The sequence below is a fragment of the Amphiprion ocellaris genome, chromosome 13 (assembly GCF_022539595.1).
Source record: "Amphiprion ocellaris isolate individual 3 ecotype Okinawa chromosome 13, ASM2253959v1, whole genome shotgun sequence".
Lineage (NCBI taxonomy): Eukaryota > Metazoa > Chordata > Actinopteri > Pomacentridae > Amphiprion > Amphiprion ocellaris.
The window spans coordinates 24,318,323-24,337,981 of record NC_072778.1 but is presented as its reverse complement, the minus strand read 5'-3'; positions in this window follow the sequence as shown (position 1 = coordinate 24,337,981).

Sequence of the window (19,659 nt, the reverse complement as noted above, 5' to 3'; positions counted from 1 at the left end):
TTACCCAGTTGCAGCTATTAATGTTATAAATAAATATTTACAAGCTAGTCACTTGAGAGTTACCTGTGTTGACATCTTAATGTAGATGAGATATGTGCAGAAATGGTAGTGTAGATTCTCAGTCATCCTGGTCATGGTAATCCTGTGTGCATCAGTAGAAGGTAACGAGTTCTTTTTGGTTCTCAAAGGCATTTCACCTCTTACTCAAGAGGTTTTCTCAGTGCTAACTGACTCGTGGGAAGTCCCAGGTATTAATTTAAAGCCTCTTGTGGGTCACTCTTCACTGTGAACTGACCTGACTGAAGGTGTGAATGGTGGTAAATCTGCCTGGGGAAGGATGTTGGGACTGCACTCTATGTGACTGATAGGTGGTCCCATAGGCCATGTCTCCTATTTATAAATGGTCATCCAGTTGAACATAGAGGGCTTCTTTAATTACTCCTCAAACCACACATCATTTCTGTCCAGAATGAGAACAGTTCTGGCCTCAAAGGACTGTCCCTTATCCTTTAGATGCAGACGGACTACTGAGTCTTGTCGGGAGGAGCTGGTTCTCCTGTGGAGCTTTTGCTAAGTCTCCCCAATATGTAGGTCTTTGCTCTCCCTCCTGCATTGGACTACATATACTACACTGTTCAAGCTGAGTTTGCACATATAGTGGCAAAAAAAATTCTTGGAACTCACCATCCGTCAATTAGACCTGAGGAAGCCTTTTGGTTGAGAGGTGAAATGTCTTCAACAACCACAAAGCGAAGTTCAGTTGCCTTCTACTGGAGCATGTGAGCTTATCTGTTAAAATGACCAAACACTGTCCACCACTGGTGTGGATATATTTTTGCAGGGAATTAACATTTAAAATATTAGCAGGTTAGATGTGAATAACACAGTCGTCTCTGGGTGTGGAGCTGAGATCTACTACTGCTGGAGGTCAATGCAGAGTGGCAAGATGGAACGGGCCTGAGGAAGCTGCCAATCAGAGATGAGACCTAAGGGGATCCAGTCTGTCCTCTAAATGTCCCTACAGTTGGACGATTTTTGGTCCTGTACTGCTGTTGTTCTATTATCTGTTGGAAACAGGCAGATTACTGTGCAGGCCTTAAGGGAGACATGACCTTTTCTTTCAAAACACAAACACACACACACACAGACACACACATGCGCACGCACACGCACGCACACACGCACACACACACACAGGCCTCATTCATCATGGAAGGATTGTACAGTTGAGGGGGATGGGCAGGGACTCGGGGAGCAGCTCTCTTTTCCTTCCCCTCTCACTCTGAGTTTGAGGGGAAATGTGCTAAAACCACTCCAACCCCTCAGTGCTGAACTTCAAAGCTTTAGTAAATGCTGCATCAACCACAGGAAACCTTCTCATCAGAAAAAAGACACTGGCTAGCAGACATGCAAAACAGTCAGCAAACAAGTTCTCTATGTTCCAGGTCAATTACTCTACAGTCCTGGTCGATTACTTTAGAATATGAACACTGCATTTGTAATTACTGTTACCAAGTGATTGTTGCAAAAATAAACTTTGCAGTCCTGTCTCATAGTATTAAAATCACTGTGCACTATAGTTTTGACTGATATGCCTACAGATTCATGCTACTCATCCTGGACTATTATAAAATGCATTCATACCCATGTAAAACATGTTTATGTCCCCATCATACAAAGCAGGTTTCTTTTGACTATGGGTATGATCCTCCCATAACCTAAAAGGGAACTCCAGCCACAATAATCATATTTATTATTCCTGCTTGTAATTTAGGCTTTAAAGTCCAAGAAAAAGTGAAGGATTAGGCTGATTAAGCCGTGGTGGTGAGAATGATGGAAAGTGACTTTGTTAATCCCATGATTTAAAATATAATTTTTTGTTATTGAAAAACAAGCAAACAAACTAAAAAAAAACAATCAAATTTAGCCAAAGTGTCTCTTGACTAGTTGGATTATGTTCATTTTGTCGTTTCTTACTTTAGAATAGCGTTACTTTTAAACCGACAACTAAAGTAAGGAAAGGATGGTTTTACCTTGCTGACACGTTTCGACTACGTCTGCAGTCTTCCTCAGAGCATCATCTCACGTGTGATTAAGGAGACCATAGAGATCAGGAAGCGAGCGAGCAGCTCCATGAACCGGGATGAGGAGGCCTAAACTCTCTCACATACCTGGGATTCCATCCACCAGAGACCACCGGACGGCGGGGGGCGTGGCCAATCTGACAGATTCTGACAGATCTGTCAGACCGGCCACGTGATAAAAAGGACACGTCACCACACGTCAGATGGCACTCTGAAGAAGACTGCAGACGTAGTCAAAACATGTCAGCAACGTAAAACCATCCTTTCCTTTCTTTAGTTGTCGGTTTAAAAGTAATGCTCTTCTTTCTCCTGACTATCTGAACGCTTCTCCCCAAGTTGAACATACCCAATTTGGTGCATTTATCCGAAAGGAGATTCAGAGAGAGATTTAAATAAACGAGTAGTCACACAAAATAGCTGAAGTAATCCAGAATTATCAATCAAAACATGCTCTGCTATCAGTACAGGTCCTGCACTGTACATGTCACCCAAGGAAGTATTTAAGTATGACCAGGCAAATGTATGTAATGTATCTATCAAGTCTCAAAAGTGAAAGTGAATAATGTGGGACTCTACAACTAAAGACTGTTTCAGTTAGGCATTAATCTGCTGGTTACACCACACACCATGAATCACTTGATTTGTTTCATTTGTAAATATTGTACAAACAGATAATACCAAACTTATTTGAATTAATAAAGGAAAATTAGGAAATCCTCACAAATGACAACCTGGAACCACAGAGCATTTGAAATTTGCATTAAAAAAATGACTAATTTGAAAACAATACACAGTTTCATTTGACCACTTGTCCAGCAACATGAGTAGAGTCAAATGAATATTTTATTCTAAACTAACAAGTAGTCTTCAAAAGGCAATAAATCCTGCAGCCTATGCTGGACATGTGTACGTCTTGGAGTTTTTGTCAGAACATTGTTTTTTCTGGTCACCCAGTGCAGGCCATGAGTAATTGTGATATCTCATCAAGTAAAGATGGAGACAACATAGTGAAGACAAGAAAAGCTGAATCAAAGTTCTGTCCTTTTTTGAAGTTCTGTCAGATTTGTAGACTGTAATACAGATAGTTGAAAGCAGCGGGTGACAGATGAAACAGATACATCGCTGCATATTCAACGCCCCTCTGATCTCTATTTGTGTGGTGTTAATTAACTTATGTTTCCTCTGTGTGTGTGTGTGTGTGTGTGTGTGTGTGTGTGTGTGTGTGTGTGTCCTTTGAATTTCCACTTGCATATGAATCATTTATCACAATATAACATTTGTAATAAGGTTGCCTTATTTTTGTCATTATCACCACAGGAAAAATGTAGAGCTGCAGTTTCAGCTTAAAAATGACAGTAGTGTCGGGTTTTCATATAGCTTTGTGTCTGTACAGACTGCCCATGAGAACAGATATGATTTAGCATACATATTATTGTACTCAGTGTGGGTTTAAGCACATCCTCACGAGAAAGTTTACATTTTGTCAACTTTGCCCTTGCAACACAAATATTGACCAGAGAAAATGCAAAATAATACTTGTTGTCAATGGTAAAGAAATGGTTAAACCAGGTCAGGATTAAGGTTTTAGACTTGTCTGTCTAAAGTACTGACTTAAACCCCATCAACAACCTGTGGATTGTGACGAAGAAACAAATCTGTGTCAGAAACCCAAATATAAGCCTTACTATGTGTATAGTGTCAGCTCAGTAGATTTTGAAATATCTCCAGAAGACCTATAATGAATCTATTAAAAAAAATAAATGTACAAATGTTTTTTATAAAAACAAAGATGCATTTGTGTCGGTGAGTCCAACGTAGAAAAAAAGAGTTGTAGGAGTCATTGCAAACTCAAAACTGCCATGATGCATATAGTCTTTAAACTTCTGTTCACAACCGTAACTAGAGGGATGGTGATTATTAAAATGGTTATTTACATTTTGAGCATTTTTTTTATTTCTGCTGTGCAGTTCCTCTTAGTACTGAGTTGCATTTGTTGACGTGATAACTGATTGCCCCAGAAATAAATGTGTTTCTCTACTCTCAGTGACTTTCCTTCCACCTGTGTATTTATGAATGATCCTAGCAACACAGTCTGAGCCCAGACAGAATGTGTGCATCCGTGCATCCGTGCACAACTCTACATTAGTTTAAGTTTAGGCATGACCTCCATCACATATTTTAGAGTCAAGCCTTTTTTCTTTTTTTTTTTAAATGGTGATTTTTTGTTTCTTTCTTCCACTATCCCTGGAGCTCTGGATGCTGCAGTCACCCTTCCCACCTGCGATCTTAGTCCCGAACAGGTCTGCTGTTGGTTTGGGTGATGATGCTGTTTGGGGCACTTAGGGACAATTTCTGTTCTGTCCTACTTTCTAGCAGTTCTGAAAAACATGGAGATTGAGAAAACTTTTCATTTTTTCTGGTTTTCCCTTTTCCACTCTCACCTCTCACTACGTCCTTCCCTTTCCACCCTCAATTAATGGCATCTCTTTTCGAGTGGGGTAAATGACATTCCATACCAAAGTTTGACAGATTGTAGTCGTTACCATTGCTGTGATCCCAGCCTAGGTTTTTTTCTTTCTTTCTTTTTGAAGTCACTCAGAGATAAACACATTTTTGGCTGCAGGAGGAAGAAAAGAAGGGTGTGAAGGAAGAGAAAAAAGGCAAGAGGAAATGTAGCGTAGGAGGGAGAAAAGGACAGGAGGCAGGAATGATAGAGGGAATGGAAGTTGAGTAGTGAAGTTTGTGGGTATAGGGCTGTTCTGATCTGCTGCCTTCAGTGACTGGAGGGACAAAAGCTTCACGTCAACTGTGCCCTACACACAGCTGGACTGTGAAGGAAACTGTTTGTCTTTCACTCCATTTGTGTGTGTGTGTGTGTGTGTGTGTGTGTGTGTGTGTGTGTGCGTATACGTGTAGGACTAACCCTAATCCTAACCCTATACGTGTGTTAGTGTTGGTAGATGTACATCAACTACATGTAAAACAAGGTATATAGTATTCAAGTATAATTTAGGTGATAAAAGTATCCAGTGTTCAAAAATTTCTGAAAGTAAAAAAGAATCCTAGAAGCTACGAGTGAAACAACCTCATGCCCAATGTGGAACCATTGCTCTTTGCCACAAGTTTCTTTTTTAATTGTGGTTCCCTTAAATTTTCACTCACTGCTTGGTAAAGTTAACTTACCAAAACTGTGTGGTTAGGTTTAGGAAAATATTATGGCTTGTGTTAAAAAAAACACATTCTTTTTACAACAAGATTAGGGTTAGGCAGGCATGTGTCCTTTTCTTTCTCCTCCATATTCGTCTTATTAACAGAACAAAATGACTCAAAATCATCAGTGATTTCTGCTTTCCATCCCATTACTGATAAACAGGACTTTTCCATAAGCATATGTAACCCCTTCCTGGCGCTGGAAGTATATTATTAGGCTAGGTTACTATTTTAGCCTTAACAAACAGGATCCTGAGTGCTTAGTGGTTGATGGTGAATTGGCTGAATCCCCTTATTCAAGTATATGTTATTATCACAGATAAAATCTACAAATAATAACAGCATGGTGTCTCCACTGTGGAACTACTTAACTTAAAACCTATGAGCTACATGTGTATTTCCCCAGAAACAAGCAAGAAATGTCTAAAATGTTAATAAACTCCAATAATATGAAATTATGCAGGTCAACCAAATAATATATACAACAATAATACATTTAATATTTTCTTAGGGTTAAACAAAAATTATCTGGTCAACTAATAATTAAAAATAAGTACCCTTCATGAAATCAAAATTTACCTTGCAAATAAAATGAAATAAAATAAGAAAATACAATACTCTGCCCCTCAGCAGGTTTACCTTTCAAAATAAATGCATTGCCCTTTTTTTCTGAACCAGAAAAATACCTCAGTGAAATACAAGCATGAGTTTTGCATAATCTCATCCACAACTCTATAAACAGAATGAATTATACCTTCAACAAAATGCAGCTTAACTGAATGTGTGTACAGTCAGACAGTTTTAACACTTTTCAATGTTCAGTTTTATGTGTGTGTGTGTGTATGTGTGTGTGTGTGTGTGTGTGTGTGTCCACAATGTTACCAAGTGCTTGGGTTTTTATATATCGGTGGGCCCTTTAGTTGGTGCACAATTGAAAACAAATGCTCCTCTTAGTCACGAATCCAAGAAGCAGGATACAAAGCAGATCTGAAGAGGTGGCGGTGAAGATGAGGCAGCAGCAACAGGCGACATGCAAAAGCGTCGGCCTTGTGTATCGCAAGTTCAGCGGCGGGGACCCATGTCACAGCAGTAGCAACGGGCTAATTAACATGCGCAGTCCTCCAGCGAAGTCCTCAGCTCTCCTGGTCCTCAGTGAAAGTGGCGGCTGCTGTTTATAACTAACTGTCTCTGACAGCGATACGAGCTTAAATGTCCACGTTTGAGTCCCCACCTAGACTTTTGAAGCTAGTAAAAAATAACAATAAACACAGCTAGCCTAGCTGCAATTCACTTTGAACTGCGGTAGAGTGAGTCACCAAACTGCAAGTTTCACAAGACAAAATCTGCTAAATAATAGTTGTGCCAATACTTCAAAAGTATGCAGGTCTACAACCTCAATCACCTCGACATTAAACTTGATTTTCCCTGCTCGTCGTCTGTCGTTCTCTTCTACCGCATGTGCACTCTTGGCTCCATCTCTCACATCGTGCCGTTTTCCTGTTTTACCGAAAAACTTATTGGCTTACAATACATCACTCAAGCACCTTGAAAATACATTGGCTGAGAAAACAGAACATTATAAATTAAAAGAATCATGGGCAATGTAGTTCGCAATGGCTGTAGTCATACATGTTGCAAAACACATTTCTTTTAATTATCTGGAGGTAGGTTGTTACACATACTATGCGTAGTGTCTTAGCATGGTTAAGCCACTGGTTGAAGCCACATTTGTACTGACCATATATTAATTTTAAGTGGACTTCAGCATTACAGCCTGTTGCAGCAGCTCCCGCTCACTGCTGAGCATTTTACTCTTTATTTTAAGTTGGTTTTTTTTGTACTTTTGGTTGTACGTCTATTTTTTAACCTAGTGCATTATGGAAACTAAATTTACCCTTCATCTTGCCTTGGTTATTTTTCTTTTTTTCTCCATTATTTTTATGACAGCTGCAGATGTAGTCGGGAGGACCATTGTTTGCACTGCTGATCAGCTGTTTGTCCTTCTTAACGTGGTGGTGCCACCTGATGAGAGACCTGACACCACTCGGGAGCTGAGGAGGAAAAGATGGGATGGCGTGCCGTAACCGAGCAGCATGCTTGGAGGAGACATTACGAACCCGTTCTCCGTCTCCACCATTCCTGACATAGTTTCATTTCGGTGACCATCATGTACCACCTTTCTTGGGTCCGACTCCTCCACTTATGGCACTGAAGACATCCCTGTCCTGGGTGAGCTCCCTCCTTTGCACATTGCCTTGGTGTCTAGTGGCTAACAGCAGGCTAGCTGCCTGTGCGACTGGTATGCTGACATACTCTGCTTCCCAGCTAATGCAATGTACAACTACACCCCTCCATCCTCCATCCACCTCACCATCACTTTGAACTGCTGCCCTCAGGCAGGTGCTACCGGCAAATCAAAACAAGAACCTCTCGTTCATTGAATAGTTTTTACCTCAGAGCCATTGCTACATTAAATGGACTCCAGAAAATGATAATTTGAACACTGTCACACTGTGCAATACCTCAGATACACATGCTTTTTAAAGTGTAACTTTACTCAGGGAAATTTACCAAAATTATCTTATGTGTACAAAATGCACAAGTGTATTCTGGAAGTGAGGTATTTATTGCTTTATTTATATTTTTATGAGATCTGTTTTAATAGTGCTTGAATTTTGTTGTATCATGCAATGACAGTAAAGGAATCTGAATCTGAGGATCTGAATCTGATGTCCCCACACACACACACCAAAGGCTAGACATTCAATCTGTTCATCACTGACTTTGCTCCTGGAAAGAATCTATGTGTTTACGAACTCGGTGTGTAAAGTCATCTCCGTGGAGGTTCCATTTCCATCCCCCTTCACCAAGCCCAAATGCCATATCAGTTAGAGAAAAAATATTGACTCAGACTCCCTGACAGTGGACCTCCAGCATCTTCTCTCCATTAACACTTCTTCAGCCTGCGAATCAGTGGATTTTTGCAATAACACCATGGGCAGCACCCTGGATGTCCATGCAACTGTCAAACTCAGGAAGGTTACTTTCACTCCCTGGTTCACCAACAAGCTGCAGAGAATGAAGGCAGCTGGACGTGCCCTTGAGCAACGACACACAGTACTGGACTCACTGTTCACAGACTGACCTACCAAGACCACCAAAGGACCTATTCAAAGTTGCTCAAAGAGGCCCGGTCATGATTCTTTTCAATCAATATTCAAAAAAGTCTTGGAAATTCCAAATAGCTTTTTTCCACAATCAATCATCTTCTCAAACCCCAGACTTACTCACTCACAGGAATTACAAACGTGCACTGCAAAAATTGACAACATCCTTCCATCCTGCCAGATGTGAAAGGTGTCTTCCTTTACGATTCCACATCTGGTGTGGTGCCTTGGTGTCTGGAAGGTGACTCTGGATGGATGAAAGCTCTATCTTTCTCTTTTTTAAAGCTGAATATGGCTGGTTGATCCTACACAGGGTAATGTGACAGGAGCAAAGCACGTTAAAAAAAAAAAGATTACATATAGAATTTGGTGAGTTTTGACAAACTAAAATTAGAGCTAGAGCAGTGTAGACTGACCCTCAGCATTTGTTTGTAGTGAGATAAGAGTAATCCTGCTTCATGTAATCATTTGCTGCCTGTGCCTGGCAGCAGCAGCAAAAGCAGCATTAGTGGCTCGCTCACTATAGCCTGTCACAGCCATGATGTGCTTGAAGTTCAAGCCTGTGGGAGATGGAGGCGGCTGTTGTTTGGTCTCCACATTGCTGACGGGCGAGCGATGAAGGGGAAAGGGCATCGAGACCCTAGGAGAGAGAGCAAATAAGAAAAGGAGGCTGCAAGATGAAAACCATCATGTGACGGAAACAGAGAGAAAGCGAGGTAATGGAGACCTTTGAACAGCAGCACTCTGGGCCCTTGAAAGGTTTTTGGTGTCTCCAGAGTTCGAAGTGACACTCCACACACACACACACACACACACACACACACACACACACACACACACACACACACACACACACACACACACACACACACACACACACACACACACACACACACACACCAGAAAATAAACTTCCCCACTTGCACTCACAATAAAGCTGACTGCTAAAAAACAAATACTCTGGGTGAATCAGAGGATGGCAAAGGAATTCAGTTTTTTTTTTCTTAATCATGATGTAAATATTCCAAATTTCTCTTTTCTCTCATTTGGTGGTCTGAAGTGCATTTTGCTCCTTTGATTCATAGTTTGATGGTTTTAAATCCTCTTGACTTTACTCTAGTGGTATCTGAATTCCAGGGAGGAGAATGAACACTAAAGGGAACTGACTCAAGTGTGAGTGTTCATCACAAAAGCTCCTGAGTGCAAAGAAAACAGCATTCTACTAAAATCTTTGTTAATCTTGATGAACCAACTCCTAATGATAACATAATGGTAGCAGATGTAATAAATTTGTATTTTCTTACTATTCAGTTAATGGGCTACATTTGAATTGGAATCCCTTCTATCATCTTAACGATGTTAATGACATATTGTATTTTCCATCATTTTGGCATGGCTGGCTTGTGCCATCTAGAATGTGCAAGTGAAGGCTCACTGGTTCACCATCTTCCTGCCTGCAGTCTGATCATCAGGTGTGTCTCAGTCGGACTTCTCTCGCCTCCTCCTCTTTCCTCAGTTTTGGTTGAGGAACGTAGAACAGCTAAACAGCGCCTTTTACACATATTTTTAAAAAAATGTTTATTTAAGTTTCATTTAACCAGATAATAGACCTTTCACATGGGTGACCTGGCAAAGAGAGGCAGCAGCAAACGTCACAATTAACAAAAAACAGACAGATAACAGTAACAACAAACATTAAAATATTAAATACAGCAATTAGATTCATAAAATACAGGAGTTACTTTTACTGTAACAATTTAAGAACACAGGCACTGTTCAAAGGATTTCCGTTGTCGATATCTTAAGATAGAGCAGAAGGCTTCCAATGATACAAATTTTGACAATTTCAGTTCCGATTGGAGGGCATTCCAAGCAGAGGGGGCAGAGGAAAGGAGAGCTTTTTTTTTTCGAAGAGTAGTGCATAAATATTATTTCGTTCCTGATCTTATCTTTCTGGGTGGTGTTCAGCATTGATCTCTCCATGCTTCTTTGGGCCACGGCCAGTTTCTCTTTACACTGGTATCGTTCAATATCAATACCAACGCTGGTATTGGTATTTTTGATATTTTGACTGATCCGCCCACCACTAATCAGCGCAGAATGAGCCCACTGTGATAATCTGACTCACCTGATGTAAGTTACAAGTATCAGCCTGCTATTGGTCAATCATTTCAGCCGACATTCTGACCCACCATCTGCTATCTGCATGTTGCCATTTACTTCACCCCAGGCAGCAACATGCTGCATTTGTCAATGATTTGGATTGTTCTGTAATGCAGCTCTGCAATCTTTTATTTTTTGGAGGAGGATTTTCCATTTTAATAGCAGTTATCGTCTCTGTGTGTGCAAATGTTTCACCAAAAGAATTCCAGCTGTCACTACTTTGCATAAAGCTACATACTGCACTCAGTCACGGCCACTACAACCATGACTGCTTAAAAAAAAGAGCAAAAACAAACAAGCAAAAAACAGTAAGCTAGAGCGTCTTTTATCCCCCCCCCCACTGTAGCAGAATGATAGGTGCAGACAGCCCTCTATGTTTTACAGAATGGGCTGACTGATGATAATAAGTTAGTTTGTCCCTTGAGGTCACTTTTCAAAGAGTGCAATAGAATGGCATAATCTTGAAAAAGCTACAGTGATTTATAGTTTGAAAGATACAAACAGGGACAGGGACTCCTATGTAAGGCCTTGACAGGCTAGGAGTTACGACATAATCAATTACAGAAATGCAATTCAACATAAAACATGAATGACACTGATAATAATGCCAGGACATAACAAAAACATCCTTTATACAGGAGGTGTGTGGAGTGTTGCTGTTTTTGTTCAGGGATGTATTTTATCAGTGCAGATGTTTCTCTCCCTCTCTTTCAGTCTTCCCACAGGGCTCTCAGGGTTCTCCTGGTATTTCTCTCTGATTTCCATCTTTGCATCATCTGACATTGCGAGCCCTTCTCAGACACTGGGATCAGCCCAGTCCTCCACTTCACAGGCAGCGTTGTGTGTCTGTGTGAACCATGCAGCACACACATATGAACACAAAGATACTCATACATACACACACACACATATGAACACAAAGATACTCATACATACACACACACACATATGAACACAAAGATACTCATACATGCACACACACACATATGAACACAAAGATACTCATACATGCACACACACACACATATGAACACAAAGATACTCATACATGCACACACACACACATATGAACACAAAGATACTCATACATGCACACACACATATCAACACAAAGACACTCATACATACACACACACACACACACACACACACACACACACACACACACACACAAAAAGTCACATTTTGAAAATGATAAGCATGATGTGTTTTACTTTTTTGACAAGAAATGTAAACTAAGCAATACCATAAATGAGGAAAGCACTCAGAGAGCACAGTACTCCTCCAAGGCTGTTCATTCTCCCATACTGTATGGCATTGTCAGAAGTGCAGCACTGAAAATTTCACCCAAATCTGTTTGTCCATTTTTGATTAATGTTGCTAACAGACAGACAGACAGACAGACAGACAGACAGACGCCGATCGTCACATAGCTCTGCCACATTTCTTGGTGGAGTAATATCTAACTCAGCTACAAACAGGTTTTAATCAGTTTATCTATTTATCCAGTGAGCTGACTTCTTCAAAGAACCACACTGTAATTTTTTGATTGGTAAAAACAAGTAACTTAGCCCCCCCCCCCCCAAAAAAAAAAAAATAAAACAAAATAAAATAACTGCATCGCAAAGTTTAGATAAATCATGTAACATGCAACAAATCATCCCTATGTTGAGATGTGTCTTCAATTTAGAAAAAAAAATGACTTAAGGGACACCAGAAACATTACCACAGAAAACAAAACCAAATGTTACTTTGTGATACAAAAACAAGCGGCACAGTGGATTTAATGCACTAGGTTACTAGTAGCAATGGAAGAAGATAGACTATTTTATTCAAATTATCATACAAAATAGTTACTTCAGTTCGGTGAGTATACATTTCACGTGTTTCTCATCGTCTCTGTAAGTTATGCATGTCATGTCTTTAGCTTACATTATTCTTTTTCAAGAGCAGCTTCTCTTACACCAGGTTTCCACTTGTAAATAAATGTGATGAATCCCTTTTGCTGTTTTCTTGACTACACTGTGAAAAATTTGAAGAAATGAAGACAGTTCTACTTTGCCAATAAATACAAAATTCCATTATACTGAGTACACCTTGACTGTTTCATTTCAAATCCACTGTGGTGGTGTACAGAAAAAATGCAGAAAATTGTGTCAGTGTCCAAATATTTATGGACCTGACTGTTTAGCAAACTGTACCCACCAAAATAGAAGCCTCTGCTTCATCCACAGGTGATTATGGTGATGAACGTTGTCTTGTTCATACCCCACTAATGGGTGCAGTGATGGCTGGTGATAGTCAAGCAGTGCACAAACTGAGCTGAAGAAGATTAAAGAGTCAGGAGAGGAATGCAAGAGAAGGAACAATAGGCCTCAAAAGTAAAACCTCACTCAACAGACATTTCCATCTTAGTTTGTGATGTATCTGTGTCTGTTTCCCTGTTTGTGTGCAGTTTCCTTCCTCCTGTTACACTCCTTGAAAATAAAATAATGTGAAAAGAAAAGTTCAGTGTCTGCAGTGTTCTCAGCTGCTTGGTGAACTGCCAGCTTGAAGATTTGTATCGCTGAAACCTTTCCAAGTTAAAGTCATAACTTGTACTTGTCTAACTGATAGAGGACTCAGGTGAAGTATACTTTGGATTAGGGCTGCTAAACAGTCCCTGCCAACATTGGGAACAAAAAAAAAAAGAAACATACTGATGAAATTTAGAGCAAGACAGGCTACAGCAGTGGTGTGGTCACACGTTCAAAGCATGTACCCCATGGAGATCAAATCAAGGGTACAGCCCAGAATCAGCTGCGCTGCTCTGCAAGGGGGGACCAGCATGCAAACAGAGCTTCAAAAAGAACTTAGAACTTCAGTGGTTACAGAAAGATCTACAAAAAAAATCTGAATCATCTTGACGAAAAGCCTAAAATTGATACATCCAATATCAGTTGTCTACAACTGGTCTGACTGACTAAATAAGACTGACTGACTAAAATACTGTAAATTCCAAAATGACATGTGAGTGCAATTCCTGAGCTGGCTCTCTCAGCAGGAGGACATTATTTCAATTAGGAAACTAAGTGGTAAAGAGGCAGAAGACAGCAGGATTCCTGTACATTGACCATGCAGAGCTCAGGTAAAGAACCAAAGCTGTCCAAATAAAAATCTATATCTACACACTACCGTTCAAAAGTTTTGGGGTCACCCAGACAGTTTCATATTTTCCATGAAAATTTCCACTTTTTTTCATTTACTAACATAATTGCACAAAGGTTTTCTAATCATCAATGAGCCTTTCAACACCATTAGCTAACACAATTAATCCATGGGCCCGGACCCAAAATTTCAGGTATCGGTACCACCCGAGGTGACCAATTCTTTTTGGTATTTTTAACTTGCTATATGTCTCTAGTTTGCATTTTGATATGATAGCCTTTGCAGACTCACAGCTTAATATATGTTATCACTTGCTTAATGGACATGCCCCACAATGAAAGGCGAGGGGTCTGAGCCAAAAGTCCTACAACATGACAGGATGGAATTTGATGGGATTTTTCCTCATTACAAAAAAATAAGAAATGCCACATGCTACACATCATCATCTGTGTAATAACTTTACAGCACAGAACAATACTATAACCTATAATCTTAACTTGAAACTGAGAGAGATTTCGTTGCTATAGTAACAAGATTTTCTGTAAGCAGGACAGAACAATAGAATAGTGAAAGTTTGACAAACGGATTCAAAGTTAAATTCTACTGAAGTTAAAAACCAAAGACTAACCATATCTTGTGTTTTTAGGTCAGTTTGGTACAGCATACTATAACTTCCAGTTAAACATACAAAATGCCTATTTAAATGGTGTCAAAACAGCCAAAATTGTGGATGAAAAGTTCAAAATGTAACCCAATTATAACAGACTGCTACCAGAATTGATCATTTGCCAAAAACACTATTGCAAAGACTATTTCTATTACTAAGCTGAATTTTCAAATGCTTTTGCAGTTCTTATTCTAATTACATTTTTAATCAATTCCGTCCTGTTGCGCTGTGTGGGCACTTATTCCAAATTCAAAGGTAATTTTCTAAGAACGGTACAGGGTCATAATGAGACAAAAACATAAAATACAGATAGGAGTAATTTCTTCCATGTACCAGTATCATAAAAAATAAAGGCAGTCATTCAACTTCATTCAAAGTTAATCCGAGAAAAGGAAAGGATATTACCATACTTAACTGATCTAATTCAGCTTAATTAACCTTAACTGGAACTGTAAAAGACATCTTGCATAAGTAGACATCTCAGCAGTCTCTTCAAAGGACCTGAAAACAAATGTACACCTACCGACCAATAACTCTTTCTAAAGGAAAAAACAAGTGAAGGCGAATAAGTTATCAGATAAGCATGAAAATATGCATTCATTTGGGTCTGATGTTGGATTATATATATATATATATATATATATATATATATATATATATATATATATATATATATATATATATATATATATATATATATATATATATATATATATATATATTTCTCACAGTTTTATTTGATTATTGACTTATATTGGATGTGATCTTTCCATACTGCAAGATTTAACCTTCTGAAAACCAAGCATTGATGATATTGATGTAATTGTTTTTCCTTTTTAAACTGTTTTTAGCACACCTCTAATCAAAAAAATAATGAGACTTTTTCATTTTTTGGATTTTTCAGGAATTTGTGAAACCGTTGCAAAATTGCAGCAGTGGCTCTTAGTTTATGCAAATATTACCATTTTATTTTTAACAAAGTCCACAGATGATTAGGCATTGATGATTCAGTAATATCAAAATATCGTGTAACTGCACAAGGGTTTCTAATCATCAGTGAGCCTTTCAGCACCATTAGCTAACAGACACACGTGGACAAAATTGTTGGTACCCCTCAGTTAATGAAAGAAAAAGCCACAATGGTCACAGAAATAATTTGAATCTGACAAAAGTAATAATAAATAAAAATTCTATGAAGATTAACCAATGAAAATCAGACATTGCTTTTGAACTGTGGTTCAACAGAATTATTTTAAAAAATAAACTCATGAAACAGGCCTGGACAAAAATGATGGTACCCTTAACTTAATATTTTGTTGCACAACCTTTTGAGGCAATCACTGCAATCAAACCATTCTGTAACTGTCAGTGAGACTTCTGCACCTCTCAGCAGGTATTCTGATCCACTCCTCGTGAGCAGACTGCTCCAGTAGTCTCAGGTTTGAAGGGTTCCTTCTCCACACAGCATGTTTCAGCTCCTTCCACAGATGTTCAATAGGATTTAGATCAGGGCACACAGAAGGCCACTTCAGAATAGTCCAATGTTTTCCTCTTAGCCATTCTTGGCTGTTTTTAGCTGTGTGTTTTGGGTCATTATTCTGTTGCAAGACCCATGACCTGCGACTGAGAACAAGCTTTCTGACACTGGGCAGCACATTTCTCTCTAGAACACCTTGATAGTCATGAGATTTCATTGTACCCTGCACAGATTCCAGACTTCCTGTGCCAGATGCAGCAAAGCAGCCCCAGAACATAACAGATCCTCCTCCATGTTTCACAGTAGGGACAGTGTTCTTTTCTTGATATGCTTCATTTTTGCATCTGTGAACATAGAGCTGATGTGCCAAAAAGTTCCAGTTTTGTCTCATCTGTCCATAGGACATTCTCCCAGAAGCTTTGTGGCTTGTCAACATGCAGTTTGGCAAATTCCAGTCTGGCTTTTTTATGATTTGTTTTCAACAATGGTGTCCTCCTTGGTCGTCTCCCATGAAGTCCACTTTGGCTCAAACAATGACGGATGGTGCGATCTGACACTGATGTACCTTGACCTTGGAGTTCACCTTTAATGTCTTTAGAGGTTGTTCTGGGCTCTTTTGTTACCATTCGTATTATCCGTCTCTTCCATTTGTCATCAATTTTCCTCCTGCCACCACATCCAGGGAGGTTGGCTACAGTCCCATGGATCTTCAATTTCTGAATAATATGTGCAACTGTAGTCACAGGAACATCAAACTGCTTGGAGATGGTCTTATAGCCTTTACCTTTAACATGCTTGTCTATAATTTTCTTTCTAATCTCCTGAGACAACTCTCTCCTTGGCTTCCTCTGGTCCATGTCTAGTGTGGTACACACCATGTCACCAAACAGCACAGTGACTACTGTAACCCTATAAATAGGCAGACTGACTGATTACAAGTTTGTAGACACCTGTGATGCTAATTAGAGGACACACCTTGATTGAACATGTCCCTATGGTCACATTATTTTCAGTCTTTTCTAGAGGTACCATCATTTTTGTCCAGGCCTGTTTCATGAGTTTTTTTTTTTTTTTTTTAAGAATTCTGTTGAACCATGGCTCAAAAGCAATGTCTGATTTTCATTGGTTAATTTTCATATAATTTTTATTTATTATTACTTTTATCAGATTCAGATTGTTTCTGTGACCATTGTGGGTTTTTCTTTGATTAACCGAGGGGTACCAACAATTTTGTCCATGTGTGTATTGTAGCATTAGATCACAGGAGTGATGGTTGCTGGAAATGTTCCTCTGTACCCCTATGTAGATATTCCATTAAAAATCAGCTGTTTCCAGCTAGAATAGTCATTTACCACATTAACAATGTCTACACTGGATTTATCATTCATTTAATGTTATCTTCATCGAGAAAACTGCTTTTCTTTTAAAAACAAGGACATTTCTAAGTGGCCCCAAACTTTTGAATGGTAGTGTATAAAAATCTAGTGTTGTAGTTTCCAATTTAAACTGATGGTGGCAGTGTTTTGTCATTGTTACAATACCTAAAGTCAGCCACAGTGATCCAGAAATGTGGTTGTTGGGCTTACTGTCACTGTATCATAATAGAGCTGCAGCTTATTACGTGATCTGATTAGAGCAGCATTTCTCTGATATTGGTGAGTTTTGATCATTTAAAAGGAGAACTGCAGCATGAAAATTATTCATAGCACATACCAATTACAGTTTTCAAGAATTCAATGAAACATCAGCATGCAGTGGATCATGTAGGTTGGCACACTGTTGTGTAGATATGTAAGGCCATCAGAGGATGTATCCTAACACCACCCAACCAGAGATTCTGTGTCTAACTGAGTGAGTTTAGTGAGTTAGGAAAACTTGCTGCTCTGGAGAATCTATCATTCAGGTTACTTAATAAGGTGGACCTTTATATGTATAAGTGGGGAAGATGCCATGCTTATATGAACAGACGACAACAGTGTTTTGTCACAGGGTCAAGATGAAGCTGATGGCTTACTGACTGTAATATAGTGATGTGGCAAAATCCTGGATAGACTGTTATGAGAGCCACACATGATGTGCTGTTTACCTGCCAATTAAACAAAAAAATCGCATGTGCACGTGTGACTTGTTCTAACTACTTGAAAAGTGTTTCAAATAATGTTTCTTATTGATTTTAATATTGTATTACATGGTATCTATTGTATTTACTGTTACCGTATGCTGACTTTCGTGTAGTCAGACAGTGCTTCTTTACTGGATCCTCAGGTGGAGCTGTAGCTCACAGCAACACAGGCCAGGAGTCTCTGCACAGCTAAATGAGGTCTAACAAATACAATAATTCCCTCAATTCCTGTTTAATATGGCTTTAATATGCAATGTCTGACAACAACACCCTCCAGAAGAGATTATTATTGCTGTGATTAAAAAATGCTAAAAGTGCCTGCTGCATATGCTAAAGAGGAAATAGGATGCCCCTAGGTACGCAGTGTAGCTGTGGCATAAATAAAGTTGTAAATAGAGTCATGTGTTTAATTGTCCCTACTGATAGAGTGGGGGCAGAACATATGCAGCACTGATCTGACCATCTGTTGGACCTACAACTGCTTCTCACACACACACACACACACACACACACACACGCACACACACACACGCACACACACACACAGAGAGAGAGGCTGCATCCCAGGTTATCGTAGGTGCAACAGATTGTGTGTGTCTGTGTGTGCTCAGGTGTGGTCACACTCCATGCTAATTTGCTAATCATATCCTTTTTGTGCAATGGGAAAGGTGTACAGCCTAGCACATTGACCCCTGAAGGCTTTGAGTCAGTCAGTGACAGACTCATACATGCACCCATAAACTCAAATAAACAGGAACAGAGTGCACAAGTAAGGCAACAGGAAACCAGCAACAGAATGTGCGACTCTACGCAACGCTAGACAAAACTGAAGTACACTTAACAAATACACAATACTCAGAATACTAGAGACTACAATGAACTAGAGAATAAGACGTGATATGAGCTACTGTTAGGGTTGCTGGAAATTTGTCAACCCAAATGAGAATACACAGAGCGGCAGACAGGTGGGTAGAATGAGATTTCTTTATTCCGATAAACAAATAATATGCCACTACGGCCAGAAACTCACTAAAGGAGGGAGGAGGGGGGGAAGGCAGGCTCCTGAGGCTCGGCAGTCCAGGAGACAAACGCCAGCGCTGACGACGTCCAAAGAGGAATGGCTGCTGGTGTGCAGCGGAAACTCCGAGTCTCCAAGCAGGGCAGAGCTGGTCAGTGCAGTCTGGGGGGAGGGCATGTCCTCTATCTGGAGGCCACGTGTGGTTCCTCTACCGGAGGCAACTTAGGAGTGGGTCCAGGACCTCTATCTAGAACTCTTGGTACAAACAGTTCAATCCCACCACAAACGCTGTGTGGAGCTTGCTTTTAAAGTTGAGATGATGATGATGAGCCATAGGTGGGGATTGTCACAGCTGCTCTCCCTCTGCACTGATCACCAGCAGAGCAGGGGGGTCCAAACCCTGTCCATAATAGCTACACTAGTTAGCTGGCAGGCAGAGGGGGGTAGCGCTGTCAGGGGTCTGTGGATGGAGGAGGGTTGGAAGTGTGGTGTGGAGGGTCCAGAGACCAAGTTCCAGAGAAGAGCCAAGGTCCAGACTGGTGGCATGTGCATGAGAGGGTACAGTGTGAGGGTGAGATTCCAGGCAGGGAGCAGAAGTGAGCCC